The sequence below is a fragment of the Parasteatoda tepidariorum genome, chromosome X2, assembly GCF_043381705.1.
Source record: "Parasteatoda tepidariorum isolate YZ-2023 chromosome X2, CAS_Ptep_4.0, whole genome shotgun sequence".
Lineage (NCBI taxonomy): Eukaryota > Metazoa > Arthropoda > Arachnida > Araneae > Theridiidae > Parasteatoda > Parasteatoda tepidariorum.
In genome coordinates, this window is record NC_092215.1 from 21,329,774 (window position 1) to 21,348,299 (window position 18,526).

An 18,526-nucleotide genomic window follows, 5' to 3' on the forward strand; every position below is an offset into this window, starting at 1 on the left:
AGAAAAGGGGTTTAAAAAAATTCAAAACTAATTAAATTCAATTTAACTTAGAAAAATCACCATTTTGAAATGTAAACAAAGGAGCTCGAAAAAAAACGTCAAACTCTCAGAACGAGGTGTGGCCATCACCTTTACGACTATCAATAACAAGCTTAAGCCCGTCCCGCCCCCGTAAGGGGGCATCCGGGGGCACTCCGAAAGTTCGAAGTGAGCGTAACAGTTCAATTACATGAGCAAACATATTCAAAATTTTCAAATTAGAGTTTTAACAAATAGGTGGAATATTAAATATGAAATCCAGAAAACGGTGCTACTTAGAAATAAACTAAGGAAACAAACTTTACGACTATCAATGATCAACTCCGTAACTTTGTAATTTTGAACCAATCCCAGAAGACAAGGGGACTCCTGGTTCAAGTATTGGGAAAAGTTAGCCTTCGTGGAAGACTGTTTGATGGAACTAAGCTGAATTACATTTAGAGGAAAATCACGAAAACCTCCCACGATAAGCCCGACTGCAAGGGTCTCATGATCGGACTATCACTGATGATACCACTTCGGTCGGTCCGAGACGAAAGCAGAACAACCTTCCAATGCTGGGATTCGAACATGGGACGCTTTATACCTTAAGCTATAGCAGCCCCGTGTTATTTATTTATTTTTTTGAAAAGTTTTTTATAACAAGGACAAAGGTTTTTTTCTCCTTTTTTTAAAATTTTACTAGTAAATAAAGAAAGGATTAACTTTTTTACTAATCGTTTTTTTCATTCCATTTTTTGAAACATTACTATTTTTTTAAATGTTAAAAATAATAACTCAATTCTCTCAGTTTTAGCATAGATATTAGAAAAGCTGAATATCAAGCATATCCAATATGAAACTTTATATATATATTTTGAAATCGAGCAGTTATTTTGCTTTTAAATCAAATTAGAAACTATCAGTAAAAAGTTTTATGTTTCTACATTTATCGTAGTTATTTATTTATTAATTTTTTAATGCTCCAAGGAATACCATGGAGTATTTTAAATAATTGTGTAATTCCTTCTAATTGCCGATAATGACGGAAATACACAGAGGCATTGATGTTTCCTAAAAAAATTAATAAAGAAATAAATGAAATTTTTTTTCCTCTTTAAGTCTCTTGTGTGGGCACTATGCATTTCAAATAATAGAAAAAGTTAAAAGTAGACATATAGTTACTATTAATCAAAGTAAAATTTTCGAAAATGATTACAAATGTAAAGAAATAAAGTAGTTTTTCAAAGCGAGGTGACTTTTTGTCATGCGATGTAATTTCTTATTAATAAATTCCTGGAAAGAATTAAAGAACTTAAAAGCATTCTTTATTTCTTTTCAATAGCCAATATTGAAGGAAATATGCATATTGCTTTTTATAACCTAAAATTTTCATTAATTTTCTTGGAAAATCTTTTACCAATCGCAATAAAGTAAAGAAAACAAAAATATTTAACGAGTGAAATATTTACGAATATTAAACGATACGATTACGATTACGATTATTAAATTCTGTTGAACATACTAGTTATTTATTTCAGGGAAAACCACGGAAAGCATGATACCATAATAAACTGTATTTCTCATTTTAGGTATCGAAGAAGGAATCATTAGTTGGTCTTGATTTAAAAAAAAAATAGCAAAGAAAACCATTTGAATTATCACTTAAATCTCAACTATTTGCAAGACATACTTCAAGAGGATAATCGAGATTTGTAAGAAAACGTTTTGATATCATTACGCAAATCGTTTCTATTGTCACTGAGGAAAACAATCAAAATGAAAAGAGCAATTTCATTTAATTTCTTAATGATCGATCAAAGAGATCAGTTTTAAGAAAAATAGAACCAGAAATAGTTTAAAGAGGGAGAAAACTATTAAAAAGCTTAACAATACCAGGAAAAGTTCAATTTTTTTTTTATTATTATTAAAGGATTTCTGATGCTATTCTTATGCTCAGTTTTTGAAAAAAAATATCTTTTAAAAGCAATTTTTTTTGTTCTCACAATTTGATGTTTTAATGTTAAAACTATAAAAACAAATATTTTATTTGAATATAATTTACAGGACATTGAACTGCTTATTATCTTTTCTTATGAATTTGACTGTTTATGTATTTATTTTATTTTTTATAATTGTAATTGTTACATGGAGAGGAACATCCCACGGTTAGCCTAACGACAAGGGGACTCTAACCCATGATCCATCTACCCCTGTGGATATTTTACGTCAGCATTGTGATCGGTGCAAGCAGGGTACTAAATTCATATGGAACATCCGTCGCTGGGTTTCGAACCCGACTCACCACACTATAGAACTGCCGAACGCTATATCACCTTAACCACCACGGCTGGTTGCTTATGTTTGATTTATTTATGAATCACTAGTTACTAAATATGTTTGATTCTTCAATCCATTTATGCCAAATGTTTCAATAAATTAAGAGCCGCTGTGTGTGGCCGCTTTCTATAAGGGGACTAAGTTCGAATCCCTGCGATGGCTGGTTTATGCGAATTCTGTTCCCAGCTCGCAGTAACACACTTCTGAAGCGTAAAATATCCTCAGTGGTTAACGGATCATGGGTTAGAATCCTCTAGACGCCAGGCTAACCTCGGGAGTTTTACGTGGCTTTCCTCTCCATGTAACGCATATTCGTGTTAGTTCCATGAAAATGCCCTCCATGACGTTTAGTTTGTCTCAATATGATTAAGAGTTCTTTTGTATACTGGGTTTTGTTCAAAATTACAAGGCAGCAGAATTGAACATTGTTTGACGTAAACTCTGAATTGGGTCTGCTATTTAACGCTGGCTATAAAATAAAGTAAACTTTGGTGGAATCTGCTTCTAACTTCTTACTCAGAATTGGGTCTTTTCTTAAACCCCTGTTAATAAATGAAATAAATTTTTGTGGATTCTGCTCTCAACTGCTGACCCAGAATTGGGTCTGTTGTTCAACGCTAGTTATAAGAAATTTTTTTTTGTGGATTCTGCTCTCAACTGCCGACTCAGAATTGGGTCTGTTGCTCAAAGCCGGTTATTAAATAAAACAAGGTTTTGTGGATTCTGCTCTCAACTGCTCAAAATTTAAACGCAGCCGACAGGATTCGAACCTGTGCGGGGATACCCCAATGGATTTCGAGTCCATCGCCTTAACCACTCGGCCACGACTGCTCGAGCTTTGCAGAGGAATGTTTCTCAAATGGTGGTTCTAAGATTGATATTTCTATTAAAGTTAATATGTATATATTCAGACTGGTCTTACAATAGCGTCACAATTTTCTAAACTAAGGTTTAGGGCTTAAGAACAGACAAATAACTTAAATATTTCAAAAATTATTACACTTTTTAAAAAAATCAACAATTTGGCTACATTTTCCCACCTAGATGAAAATTATCAAAATCAATGCCTTCTTCCTATTTTAGTCCAAATAATGCAGCATTGGAGTAAAACTGTGGCTTTTCTCCATATTGACGTTCTGCGCCATTTTCAAAATTAGCGTAGACAGATCAGGCTTTAGATAGGCTTGACCTAATAGGCTTGACCTTGACCTAATAGTCATAAGTAACAGTTGCAAGCTGTCAGCAGTTATGAAAATAGCATATTATTCGCAAAAAAGCATCATTTCATAATACGAAGGAGACTTCAAAAAACAACCCTAACTGCAACAAAGTGGCGTATCACGTGTGCCTTTGAGTTATTTAGAAGTATCGGTGAGAAAAAACCTGATAAATGGAATTCATTAAGCCCACATTAAAAGACTACCACTCGAAAATATTGGTCCGCTGCCTACAAGCTGGCATCTCTGATATTGAAAGTGAATGTTATTGAAATGTTATATTCAGAGATGCCAAATGCTCCGTTTTATGCAAAGTTTTACTTTTTTATTATTATTTAAGGATTTCTGATATTATTATTCACAGCTCTTGAAAAAATATCTTTTTGTTAAATGCAATTTTTTTTAAATCTTTTTCTCATAATTTGATGCTTTAACGTTAAACGCAAATATTTTAGTAGAATTTGAATGGTGGCAGTTTATGTTTGATTTATTTATGAGTCACTAGTTGTTAAATATTTTTGATTCCTTAATTCATTAATGCCAAAGGTATTTGTTATTGTTGAAGTTCATTTACGTCGCACTAGAGCTATACAATGGGCCATTGGCGACGGTCAGGGAAACATCCCTCAGGGTGATCCGAAGACATGCCATCACAATTTTGATCCTCTGTAGAGGGGATAGCACCACCACTTCGGTAGCCCGACGACCTACACGCGAAGTCGAGCACTTTACGGTAGAACAGTTTCACGAGGACTGATACCGCTCACCCTCGGTCCCTACGCAGGCTGATCCAAGTGGCCACTCACCCACTTACTGACCGCCGCCAGTGATGCTTGACTTCGGTGTTCTACTGGGAACCGTGTCTTTATGATCAGTCCACTGCGGGACGCCAAATGTTTCAATAAATTGGCATTGATATTGGTATTACATACAATTGCAGGCTTGTGTGCTCCATTAAGGCTTATAAGCCTTTGTCAAATAGAAGAACAGATGGCACAATACAGAGAAGACAGCACGAAGATACATCTAGGGTAACAGCGGGATTTGAACCAGCTACCTCCACTCTTTGCGCAGCGTTTGACTGGTGATATCGCTCGGCCAGAGAGGCTCCTTCAATAACGTACGAGCCGCGGTGGTTCAAGGAATATCGCGTTCGCCTTCCAATAAGGCGACTAGGTTCGAATCCCATCGATGGCTTTGATTCTAATTCTGCTCCCGGTTTGAATCTAACGCACTTTTGACGCTTAAAATGTCCTCAGTGGTAAACGGATCATGGGTCAGAATCCTTTTGACGGCGTGCTGACCACGGGAGGTTTTCGTGGTTTTTCTCTAATGTAACGCTAGTGCGGGTTAGTTCCAAGTCCTCCATGACGTTTAGCTTGTCCCAATGATTGATTCAGGTGTTCCCTTGTCATTTGGATCAAGTTCAAAATTATAGGGCAACAGAGGTGAACATAGTTTGTCTTAAACTCAAAATTGGGTCTGTTGTTTAACGCCGGATATTAAATTAAAATGAATTTTTGCGGATTCTGTTCTCAACTTCTCAACGCAGCCGACAGGATTCGAACCTGTGCGGGGAAACCCCAATGGATTTCGAGTCCATCGCCTTAACCACTCGGCCACGACTGCTCGAGGTGACTGTAAGAATGTTTCTCAAATTATGGGGTCCTAAGATTATTATTTTTTAATTAGAATTAATATAATTTTTTTTAACGTTTAAATAGGTTTAGGCTCGAAATAATTTTTGTTGTAGTGTGTTTGTGAATAATGATCAAAAACAGACTGGTCATACAATCTCGCCACAATTTTCTAATTTTTTGTCTTGTTTTCTTTCTTTAAATAAAAAAATAAATAAAAAAACTTGATCCATTATCGAGTTCTAGTACCTTATACTACATTCGACATACGCTAGGTTTGATAATTGTAGAGTTACTGAGTTTTTACTAGTGGGCTGCGCCACCTGCTCGCTAAAGCTTGCCAACCCCCGAAAATTGCTACGCAATCTTATATGGTTTGCTTCACAAACCAAGCTCGCTTCGCTCGATACTAATTTAGGTATATTGCAAATGCACAAAATTGTAAGAATTCAAAACAATCATTCAAATCCCTATAACAACTTTCCTTTTAAAAAAAAATCTTTTTAATAAATACTAAGTCATTAAAATAAATTTGAATTCAAATAAACGACATGTAATTCGTTAAACCTATTAGAAATATGCTATAGTATAAAATCTTAAAGCGCAACAGCACGACTGAGATTCATTTTTCAATGAAAAACTAATAACAATAATAAAACAAATAAATTCGTGAAATAAATCAAAAATCGTCAAATAAATTCGTAATATATAAATTCGTGAAAAAAAGCGCTTTCGACAAAATACTAAAATAGAGATCTATCGACAAAGACTGCTCACTTCTGCCAAGCTTAATAGTATGAGATTGCCGCAGCTGATAGGGTGAATTTCGGGAGAGATCACATTTAGTGAGAATGCTCTCTCTGGTTATTTCAGTTTCCGTTTTTAAAAGCGCTATATGTTGAGCCATCTCAGCTAGATTTGGCATGTGACATTTTTAGCGGCAATCATTGGTCGATTTTCCAGCGTTGCCATTCGGGGAGTTGTAATGAGGCTTTTTTTTGTCGCCGTGTAAGAGAAGTATATATGTCCCACAGTGGAGTGATCGTTAAGACACGGTTCCCAGCAGATCACCGAAGTCAAGCATCACTGGCTGCGGTCAGTGTGCGGGTGGGTGACCACTTGGATCAGCTTGCGTAGGGATCGATGGTGTGCGGTATTGGTCCTCGTTAAACTGTGCTACCGTAAAGTGCTCGACTTCGCGTGCAGGTCGTTGGGCTACCGAAGCGGGGGTGCCATCCCCTCTGCAGAGGATCAAAATTGTGATGGCATGTCTTCCGATCATCCTCAAGGATGCTTCCCAGACCATCGCCAATAGCCCATTGTGCAGCTCTAGTGCGACGTAAATGAACTACAACAACAACAACGAGAAGTATATATATATAGATTCAATCTATAACTAGAAAAGCTAGATTTAAATAGTTTATTAAATATCGTTAACTGTGTAATTAAAGGAATATCTAATTTAATTTGGATTATCTAGTTATATCATTCTAAATCTGTAACTTGTATCTATATATGTATAACTCAAATGTATAATCTATATATGTATAATTCAAATGTATAATTATATGTATAATCTATTTATGTATAATTCAAAATCCAGCAAACATTATGTTACCGCAGTTATATTACTACGCTATTTGGTGGTTTGTCTCGCGTAACATAAATGTTTATGATGGTAGGTTCGAGTACTGATCAAGAGATGATGGGTTTTTAGTTATCTTTTTGAGCATAATTGATTGTTCGCTAAAAGCTTTGATCAATCTGTGTTCTTACTGTTCCTTTGTTGTTCTATAATCCACGGGTCTAACACCCGTCCGTCCGGCAGTGGACTGATCGTTAAGACACGGCTCCCAGCAGATCACCGAAGTCAAGCATCACTGGCTGCGATCAGCTTGCGGATGGATGACCACTTGGATCATTCTGCGTAGGGACCGAGGGTGTGCGGTATTAGTCCTCGTTAAACTGTTTTATCGTAAAGTACTCGATTTCACTGGCAGGTCGTTGGGCTATCAAAGCGGGGGTGCCACCCCCTCTGCAGAGGGTCAAAATTGTGAAGGCATGTCTTCGGATCACAGACCGTCGCCAATAGCCCATTGTGCAGCTCTAGTGCGACGTAAATGAACAACAACAACAGCATCCAATAAGGTGACTAGGGGTTCGAATCCCATCGATGGCTTGTTGATACGAATTCTGCTCCCGGTTTGAATCTAACACACTTTTGACGCTTGAAATATCCTCAGTGGTAAACGGATCATGGGTTAGATTCCTCTTGACAGCGTGCTGACCACGGGAGGTTTTCGTGGTTTTCCTCTCATGTAACGCATGTGCGGGTTAGCTCCAAGTCCTCCATGACGTTTAGTTTGTCCCAATGATTGATTCAGGTGTTTCCTTGTCATTTGGATCATGTTCAAAATTATAAGGCAACAGAGGTGAACATAGTTTGTCTTAAACTCAAAATTGGGTCTGTTGTTCAACGCCGGCTATAAAATTAAAATAAATTTTTTGCGGATTCTGCTCTCAACTGCAGACTCAGAATTGGGTCAGTTATTCAAAGCCGGTTATTAAATAAAATAATTTTTTGTGGATTCTGTTCTCAACTTCTCAAAATTTGAACGCAGCCGACAGGATTCGAACCTGTGCGGGGAAACCCCAATGGATTTCGAGTCCATCGCCTTAACCACTCGGCCACGACTGCTCGAGGTGAATGTANCAGATCACCGAAGTCAAGCATCACTGGCTGCGATCAGAGTGCGGATGGATGACCACTTGGATCATTCTGCGTAGGGACCGAGGGTATGCGGTATTAGTCCTCGTTAAACTGTTTTATCGTAAAGTGCTCGATTTCGCTTGCAGGTCGTTGGGCTACCAAGGCGGGGGTGCCACCCCCTCTGCAGAGGATCAAAATTGTGAAGGCATGTCTTCGGATCATCCTCAGGGATGTTTTACAGGCCGTCGCCAATAGCCCATTGTGCAGCTCTAGTGCGACGTAAATGAACAACAACAACAACATCCAATAAGGTGACGAGGTTCGAATCCCATCGATAGCTTGTTGATACGAATTCTACTCCCGGTTTAAATCTAACACACTTTTGACGCTTAAAATATCCTCAGTGGTAAACGGATCATGGGTTAGAATCCTCTTGACGGCGTGCTGACCACGGGAGGTTTTCGTGGTTTTCCTCTCATGTAACGCATGTGCGGGTTAGTTCCAAGTTCACGATGTCGTTTAGTTTGTCCCAATGATTGATTCAGGTGTTCCCTTGTCATTTGGATCAAGTTCAAAATTATAAGGCAACAGAGGTGAACAAAGTTTGTCTTAAACTCAAAATTGGGTCTGTTGTTCAACGCCGGCTATAAAATTAAAATAACTTTTTTGCGAATTCTGCTCTCAACTGCAGACTCAGAATTGGGTCAGTTGTTCAACGCCGGTTATTAAATAAAATAATTTTTTGTGGATTCTGTTCTCAACTTCTCAAAATTTGAACGCAGCCGACAGGATTCGAACCTGTGCGGGGAAACCCCAATGGATTTCGAGTCCATCGCCTTAACCACTCGGCCACGACTGCTCGAGGTACATGGAGGAATGTTTCTCAAATAATGGGGTCCTAGGATTATTATTTTTCGGTTAGAATAAATATAATTTTTTCTAAACATTTGAATAAGTTTAGGCTCGAAATTTTTTTTGTTGTAGTGTGTATGTGAATAATGATCGAAGACACACTGGTCATACAATCTCGCCACAATCTTCTATTTTTTTTCCTTTTCTTTCTTTAAATAAATAAGTAAATAAACAAAAAAAATTGATTTATTGTCGAGTTCTAGTACCTTATGCTATATTCGACATGCGCTTGGTTTGATAATCGTAGAATTATCGAGTTTTAGAATATTGAATCTATAACTAGCAAAGTTAGATTTGAATAGTTTATTAAAAATCATCGACTGCGTAATTAATCTATTTTAATCTTATATCTAATTAATTTGGATTATAATTTGGATATCGTAATTATCTAATTTAATTTGGATTATCTAGTTATATCATTTTGAATCTATAACTTGATAACCTAAACATTAAAAAATACATGCATAATTCAAGATCCAACAAACATTAAGTTACCTCAGTTGCATTTTTATTACTACACCAGTTGGTTGTTCGTCTCGCTTAACATAAATATTTATGGTAGTAGGTTCGAGTACTGAGTACTTCCTTGCATGATTAAGGTGGTTTATTCTTTGTTTAAAGCATAGACTCGTGGAAGCATTTGCAAAAAATGTATTACAGATGTAATAGATTAAAATTTTAAAAAGGTGATAAGCTGGAGCAAAATAGAGCTGGAGCAAAATTCTCACTATAGATTAGACTTCAATTTTTTTAAAAAAAGAACGTTTGCAGTACTGATTGCATATATACAAAATCATTTATATTTGTGATATCACTAAATGATAATTTCTTTGAAAATTAGAGCGGAAACTAAGTAATGTTGCTACCGCTTTTTAAATTTGTGTATGGATCTCAGAAATTTCGAAAACGTATTTTTACTTGACCCGTTGCAATGTGTTTATAAAGTATTTAGGTAAAATAAAGGAATAGAGTCCACCATTTTTTCATTCACAGAATATTCATCAGATGAAAGAATATGATTTTAATCTTTCAAAAACTTAAGTGGTATAGCTAACGTTGCAAATTATTCACCTAGTTTAAACACAATTATTTTACCACTTTTGCCGACCACATTTTACCACATTTTTCAACCTAGAGGAAAATTTTCAATTAGACCACAAACGCTTTTCATTTTCACGAAACTCTGGCTTTTGACGTCTTGCGCCATTTTCAGAATTAACATGGAGGGTGCTGGTTAACGTAGTTGTAGTTCATTTACGTCTTACTAGAGCAGCTCAATGGGCTATTGGCGACTGTTTGGGAAGCATCCCTGAGGATAATCCGAAGACATGCCATCATAATTTCGGTCCTCTGCAGAGGGGATGGCTCCCCGTTTCGGTAGCCCGACGACCTGCACGCGAAGTCGAGCACTTTAGGGAGAACAGTTTAACGAGGACCAATACCACACACCCTCGGTACCTACGCAGAATGATCCAAGTGGTCACCCCTCCCCCGCACACAGACCGCAGCCAGTGATGCTTGACTTCGGTGATCTGATGGGAACCGTGTCTTTATGATAAGTCCACTGCGGGAAGGCGCTGGCTAACGATAGGTTAAACTTTACCTAAGGGTCATGAGTAACTGCTTTAAAATTAAAATAGTTATGGAAATAGCATAGTCGCAGAAAAATGTAATTTCATGAGAGCATAGAGTTTTCGAGAAACAAACTTAAAAGTAAAACTTCCGAAATAAGGGTAAACTTCTAAAATAAAAGTAAAACTTCCAAAATAAGGGTAATAAAGTTAGAACTGTAACTGCTTTTATTTACAAGTTGGCGTTTTATTTGTTATGTGTACTTTTAAGTACTATTTGCTGACTCATCATTTTTCTGTGCTTTTCAATTCTTGTAATAATTTTCTCTTATTTGTCTATCCATTATGGGGCCTCGGGGCTCTGTCAGTTTTGGTTTTTCCACTGACAACAGAAAGGCTTTTGTGTGTTGGTAGGAAGTGTGTCCCCTGAAGAAGTGCTGTTTTGTCAACACACATATCTTTTATGCTTTATTTTATTTCTTTTTATTACTTTTCCTGCTTCATTTGTTTGCATGAATATCTAAAATAAAACAAATTTGGTTTTAGCTGCCTTAGGCACTTTCCCATCTTTATTTAATGTTTTAATTATTAATTTGCCTTTTTGTCTTTTTCTATATTTGCAAATTAGATTATTTTTTGATTAGATTTCCTTAAAGAGAATAACACTTGTTTTTCGGTAGGATGGTTTTTCTTTTATGCTGGATTATTAGCTGTTGCAATTTTCGTCCGTTAACTTTAAATTAAATTTAACTAAAGTGGTGTTGATCTTTGAAAATTTCGGCAACATTTTCCGAAAATTTGCAAATATTATTTTATAGTTCTCGACCGTTGTTTAAAATATTTTGTTGAATCCGGAGCAGTTGAGTTCTGCAATAGTAAACTGAAAAAAATGTGCTATAAAAAGTTGTTAATTTTAGTTTCTTTCAATAAAATTTTGTATTTTATTAGTCGCTGCATTTTGCATTTTTAGTCGCCTGTGGCAAAAATGTCCATTTATAAAGTCCATAAATTAATCCATTTTATTAATTAATTTAATTTCTATTTTATATAGATCCAATAAATTTCCCTAATTTCTCATTTTCTATGATTCTTATTTATTTCATTTTTAAAAAGGAACAGAAGAAAAATTAAGTAAAAAAGAAGAAATCGCAACCCTTTTCCTTTTCAGACATTCACTATTCTGATATATTTTCATTATTTTTTCCTGGATTTATTTACATAATTCTTTATTATTCTAATGTAACAGGTTCAAATCTCCCTGTTATCGAGGATGTATCTTCGTGTTGTCTTTCTCTCTATCGAGCTATCTGACCTTTGATTGGACTAAGGTTTATAAACCTTAATTGAGAACGCAAGAACGCAAAATTGTGTTGTACCAATAAACCAATATAATGAATCAAATGGTCTCTGGTCTTAAAGGGTTAATGTTGTTAGAACTGCAAAATAAATACTAATAAAGAAAATTTTGTGCTTTTTTTATTTCACCAAAATGGAACCACATTTTTTCATTATTTTTCTAATAAAAAACTCAAAAGTAGTATTGTTAACACGGTTGAATGCCACGCCAATTTTACATGACTTGCTCGTCTGGCCACAGCGGTAAACAACTATAAACTAAGTCTGCAAATATTAAACAGAATTTGCTAGTTTTTTAAAAGGTTTAGCATGGCATATCTGAAAAAAGTGGCGAATTATATAAGACTACGAATTGTTTAGAAATAGTGGTTTATAAAAATCTACTAAATTGAATTAATTAAACCAAGAATCACAATTAATAAAATACCACTTGAAAATATTTATTCACTGCCCGGAGCAAGTTGGCATCTTTGTGTAAATAAATAAAACTATTTTTGTGTGTACTATATTGCATTAATTTCTTCAACCACTTTAGGAACGATAATATAGAAAAATTAAGAATTTATTCGAGTTATGAGTTTCCAATAATCTTGACTTCGCCGGTCACCGGTGACCTCCGTGGCTCTACGAACAAACTCTGTGCCGGTCACCGGTGACCACCATGAGCGTGTTAAAGAAAAAAACATACATAAATCGTGATTTTCATTCAATATTTAAAGAAAGTTCTTAAAACGTAAACCTGTTTTTTTCGAAAAATAAATCAATCAAACTGCTAAGAGTAATGAAGTATTAAACGTCACGTAATAGTACATTTACTTTCTCAAACCTCACTTTCATTAAAATTGGAAGTAACAATTCATTATAAAGAACGATATACTTTACGACCAGTCCAGTGAACTTTGTTAGACGCTCCTACAAGGAAATGGCAACTAGTTGTTACAGATAAAATCGACTTGTATCTCCCTTATTAACACACTTTTGGCATCAATCACGAATTTTCTTCTTGTGGTCAGCATATTTATTCCACCGAAGAAGATATGACTAAGTAGGCCTAAATTTAGGTATCAATTTGGCCTGATTTTTCTACCATATAATTTACTAAACAGCTAAGAAAGGCTTTGTTTTCTAAATGAATCTGAATATATTATCTTTAGACATTTTAGAATCAAATTCAAAAATCTATCTATATACACGAAACAATGCATTATTAAAGCAACTAACTCGTAGACGTTTAATTTTTGCTCTATAGAACATCCAAAATACGATTCGTGCTTGAAATTCGAATTTATCAGAAGATATTAAATTTTCAACGTTCCAGATTTGTAATCTCTGATATAACATATATTGTTCATCATGAAAGAATTAACAATAACTATCCAAGCCTATCATGCTAATTGCTAATTATAGAATGGCATTCTTTTTATTCTATCTACTGAAATCTTTTCGGTATGAAAGAAAGATATTTCGTAGATTCTTTATATTGATATCTAAAGAAGTTTTGTTCGGTTAAAGCGTAAAGTTGAAGATCATTACTAAGGAAGCGTTAAGGTGCTTTGAAATTGCTATTGTTGAATTTATCCTTTTAATTGTAATCGCATCACCTTGTATTAAGCTGTTAACTTTTGGAATGAACTTTTCTTTCTCGTTTCGGTACATTTATCGCTTTCCCCAAACCAATTTACGAAGTAAAAAAGAATCATTGTTTAAAAAAATCTCCGCTTTTCGGTTTCGTTTGCAACTGATTCGGTTTGTTGAATCTAAAGATGTAGATAAAAATTTTTTTTTAATCGGATTTATTAGATTTCCCTTTCTGGAACTATATGAAAGGAACTGTAAATGTACCATTATGGAAGACTATGAGGTTTTTTTTTAAATCCTTTAATTCATTTTTTTTTCATGTTACCTATCTATATCTAGCAGTTTTAATCTTAATACCAATCTATTAATTTCTAAAAGGAAATATAACATATTTTGTTCTTAAATTTAGTTTGATATATTTGAAAGAACTGGGATTTTTTTAAATGATTTTCAGTAAATATAGGTGAAAAGAAAAAATTTATTTTTAGGCAGTTAGTAACGTATAAAGGGCTGTTCCTTACCCAAAATAGAGACAGAAAATATTGATTCATTTAATCCATATTTTAGTTTGGAAAGCTTGATGTTATTACACTTCTATAAATTTATTGCTTTATTTACAACTTTATTTTGAAATTCTCCGAGTAAAATGAGTCAAATTGTAAATGTATGTCTTTTGAAAATACAAAAAAGGGTGAATTAATAACGGGGACTAAATTAATTTTAGTAAACAATATTTCCTACCACTTCTTTAACCCCGAAAATTTTATGCATCAAAATTGTTAGCATATTTGAAACATGATGATAAAAGAAAGAGCCACTTCAAAGATCACGTTTCAAGACGGATGGAAAAAGGGCCACTAACAGCCTCAGGCAAACAGATAAATTTTGATGATGATGATATTATACATCATCATGTTAAATCAATTTTTCTTCAGGAAAAAATAATTTCAATAATATTTTAGCAGACAATAATTAGTCAGCAGGAAATGTGTTCACTTTTAAGTTGACCAGTATGAACCAAATTTTAGAAAAAAAAATGAAATAATTTTTCAGGGAAGAATAATTTTAATAATATTTCAGCAGCCAATAATTAGTCAGCAGGAAATGTGTTCACTTTTAAGTTGACCAGTATGAACCAAATTTTAGAAAAAAAAATTAAATAATTTTTCAGGGAAGAATAATTTCAATAATATTTTAGCAGACAATAATTAGTCAGCAGGAAATGTGTTCACTTTTAAGTTGACCAGTATGAACCAAATTTTAGAAAAAAAAATGAAATAATTTTTCAGGGAAGAATAATTTTAATAATATTTCAGCAGCCAATAATTAGTCAGCAGGAAATGTGCTCACTTTTAAGTTGACCAGTATGAACCAAATTTTAGAAAAAAAAATGAAATAATTTTTCAGTGAAGAATAATTTTAATAATATTTCAGCAGCCAATAATTAGTCAGCAGGAAATGTGTTCACTTTTAAGTTGACCAGTATGAACCAAATTTTAGAAAAAAAATGAAATAATTTTTCAGGGAAGAATAATTTCAATAATATTTCAGCAACCAATAATTACTCAGCAGGAAATGTGTTTACTTTTAATTTGATCAGAGGGAACCAAATTTAAGAAACAAAATGAACTATTTTTTTAGGGAAAAATAATTTCAATAATATTTCAGCAGCCAATAATTAGTCAGCAGGAAATGTGTTTACTTTTAATTTGATCAGAGGGAACCAAATTTCAGAAAAAAAAATGAACTAATTTTTTAGGGAAAAATAATTTCAATAATATTTCAGCAGCCAATAATTAGTCAGCAGGAAATGTGTTTACTTTTAATTTGACCAGTGGAACCCGAATTTTAGAAAAAAAATGAAATAATTTTTTAGGGAAAAATAATTCCAATGATATTTTCTTATATCCCTGAATAAGTTAAGCACTAAGGCCTCAGTTCTTTTTTTTCTCATGAAACTGATTCTTTGCTACGAAAAAACTGTTGCGTTTAAGATTAGTTAACAGTAAATGTGTTTGCTTTTCATTTGACCTGTGAGAACCATATTTTGCTAAAGGAAAAAAAGAAAGAAAATCAATAATTTTTTTAGGGAAAATTAATTCCAATAATATTTCCTTATATTTCAGAATAGATTAAGTACTAATTCCCAAGTCCTTTTTTTCATGAATGCTGATTCCTAGATAGTAAAATCTCCTGAGTTTAAGCGTAGTCAGCAGGAAATATGTTTACTTTTAATTTGACCTGTAGAAAATATATTTTACAAAAAAAAGAAAGAAAAAAAAAATTTTTTTTTCGTGACAAATGGTCTTAATAATATTTCCATATAATTAAAAATATATCGATATCTTATCTAACTTAATTTAGCATTTGTTTAACAAAATCTTTCAATACTTAATGTTTTTAACAAATTTCATTACATATATTTAGCTGATACATTTAAAAAAAACAAGCTGTAGTATAGTATCAACAAAGTTTTTCTGTGGCCTGGATTATATCGACAGTTTAATCTACAAAAATATCACATCGTTACCTTTCGCAGAAAAGGCAATCTTTTTTCTCGATGTAAAACTATATTACGAGATTATATCAAAGAGACAAGAAAATTGGTTAACTCTCAGCGTAACAACTTGTAAAAGCTAAAAATGCTAATTTTATTTGAACCCGGAAAATGCAGCGGAATAATAAATGTGAGATATAATCTAATTTCGGTTTTAACGGTGCGGGTTATGTTTAGGTCATTAATGCGCAAAGATAAAACCAACCTAAAAGCTGATTCCAATGTTTTTCTATAATTTATTATCCTTACAACACAACGATGTGATTTGTAGACAGAAATGTTTTTAGAAAATATGCCTTTGGAAGTTCTTTTGTATATTGCGTTAAATATTGCGATTTTTATATTCTACGTCATTAAAGAATAAGTAAATTGATGTTAAACTACATGCAAGATAGTGAATATAGTTTTAATTTAACTTTATGAGAATATTTATTTTCAATTTCGTTCGCAAAGACATTTGTTTACAAGAAGCTTATATATCTTCAGAAAAAAAATAACATAATTTTTAAATGATCACTGATGTGACGTCAAATTTCCACCCCTTCAGCAAGGAATAGGTTAATTTTATAATAAAACAAATACTTTCTTATTATTAGTCTCAACTAAAACTATAAATAACTACACCTAGTTGCGAAATTTGATGTTCCGAATAGTCAATTATAATGCGCGAAATTTGTAATTTTATATTACAAAATTGGTGCCACTTTAAAAATTCAAGAGCCGTCCAAAATCTGAGCAAGGAGAGGCATGTTCATTCCACCAAATAAATGGATACAGAAACATTTTAGTTACATCTTCGTTCTTTCTTTTTTTCCCCCCATTCTGCCAACTCTTCCTGAAAAATTTATTTGTATTTTTATGCTTTTATTATGCATTTAATGTGGTAGCAAATTTTTTTGCATTCATGCTCGATTCCTATTTTAATAAACTTGATTAAATGTACTGTTAACTACCACTGCATTTAGACAGTTTATGAATACGTAATAAAGTCCAGCTTCAAATATGCCTACTGCTCCGGACACGCCAAAATAATTAAAAAAACGGTATATAATTACAAAGCAAATTTTGCAAATTATTGACTATTTTTGCTTGCTTTTAAAAAGGCATAGTTTGACTCAAGTACTATAAAGTGGTGAATGATATAAGTCTACGAATTATTTAGAAATAGTGGTGGATAAAAATCTACTAAATTGAATTTATTATACCAAGAATTACAATTGATAAACTACCACTTTCAAATATATATTTGCTGTCCGGAGCAAGTTGGCATCTCGGCAGCTTCGCTACAGCTACTACGCTTTTTGAAAACGACATTCAACGGTAGACAATTAAACACTAAAGCTTACAGAATTTATGATAATTTTGCCGACATTTTAAAAGTCGCACCGCGAGAGATATGGAATAAAGTGGCTTTTTATATAAGTTTTTAAATCTTTTATGAGTAATGATGCAAAAAAAAAAGAACTTTAAATCAAATTTTTAAAAGAAAATAATACATCAACGCATACACTAAGCCAGGCCCGGACTGGGAACTAAAATCGGCCCGGGCATTTTAGAGATATCGGCCCTCCACTTCACATAAACACCGCATATTATTTGAAATTCATGCAATGTATAAAAAAAAAATTGCGCAGCTGGCTCGTACCAACGGGCCCTCAGGCCAGACCGGCCCACCGGGCAATTGCCCTGTCTGCCTACTGGCCAGTCCGGGCCTGCACTAAGCTATCACTAAAAAAAAGTTTTTCAATAGCGTAGAAATTTGGTAGTCTCGGTTTTCAAGGAAACAGCAGGTGATTAAAATTGTAAAAAGCTTTGGAAATTCAATTCGTTTTTATTTATTTACATGGGTGAAATCGAGACGGAAAAGAGGAAAAGCTGGTAGTAAACCCATTTCAGTTTTAACATGTTTTCGGGAGGAGTTAAACTATTCTCTTTTTTAATTATTCAGCTATATCTACTTTTCTATAAAGAAGGAAGCTGTTTCTTATATATGCTAATATTGTAAAAAAATTGCGGTAGTTACAGAAATTTAATGTTTCCTGAAAAAAATGCTAGAATGAAATGCCTTTCGTACCAGTTTTTGCTCTTTTCTGTCTGGCTATATATAGGCTTTCTGCCCTGTTCATTTATTTAATCGTAACTACCACTACAACTTACAATTTAATTTATTTTATTAATTTTTAATCCAGAAACGCTCGGCGGACCTCCGAAAAAGACCTCAAAAAACTTATCGTACTCCAAAACAACATCTTGAGAAAACTCACGGGAGCCAGATGGTTTATCCGCAACAATGCCATTCATAGAGAACCGCTTTGATCATCATTTCAACAAATTAAATAGAAACTTCTTTATCAAAGCCGCCACCTGCAATACCGCAAATTTTAATGATATTTTCGATTGCATAAATCTCAAAGAGGATGCAAAAATTCGACCCATTGCACACTTCTACACTTCTGATATCATACTAACATTTAACAACACAAACACTCACTGACGGCCGGGTCTCTACTCAACAGAGCCACATTTACTTACACATATACACACATCCTCACAATCCTTTAACTCGCCCCCTTTTGTATGTATTTCCAAACTGTAAATATTCATTGGTGTTTATTTTCCCATTGTTCTTT

At 33.9% G+C, this 18,526-nt stretch overlaps 4 non-coding genes across 4 annotated transcripts; all 4 read right to left on the reverse strand.

The window, feature by feature from the left end:
- Nucleotides 1-3,107: 3,107 nt before the first annotated feature.
- On the reverse strand, nucleotides 3,108-3,189 carry TRNAS-CGA (transfer RNA serine (anticodon CGA)). Its single transcript has one exon. It is a non-coding gene; the product is annotated as a tRNA-Ser (tRNA).
- Nucleotides 3,190-5,122: 1,933 nt separating this feature from the next.
- On the reverse strand, nucleotides 5,123-5,204 carry TRNAS-CGA (transfer RNA serine (anticodon CGA)). Its single transcript has one exon. It is a non-coding gene; the product is annotated as a tRNA-Ser (tRNA).
- Nucleotides 5,205-7,828: 2,624 nt separating this feature from the next.
- On the reverse strand, nucleotides 7,829-7,910 carry TRNAS-CGA (transfer RNA serine (anticodon CGA)). The gene has a single exon. It is a non-coding gene; the product is annotated as a tRNA-Ser (tRNA).
- A 789-nt stretch (nucleotides 7,911-8,699) lies between these two features.
- Nucleotides 8,700-8,781, reverse strand: TRNAS-CGA (transfer RNA serine (anticodon CGA)). Its single transcript has one exon. It is a non-coding gene; the product is annotated as a tRNA-Ser (tRNA).
- Between the last annotated feature and the right edge of the window lie 9,745 nt (nucleotides 8,782-18,526).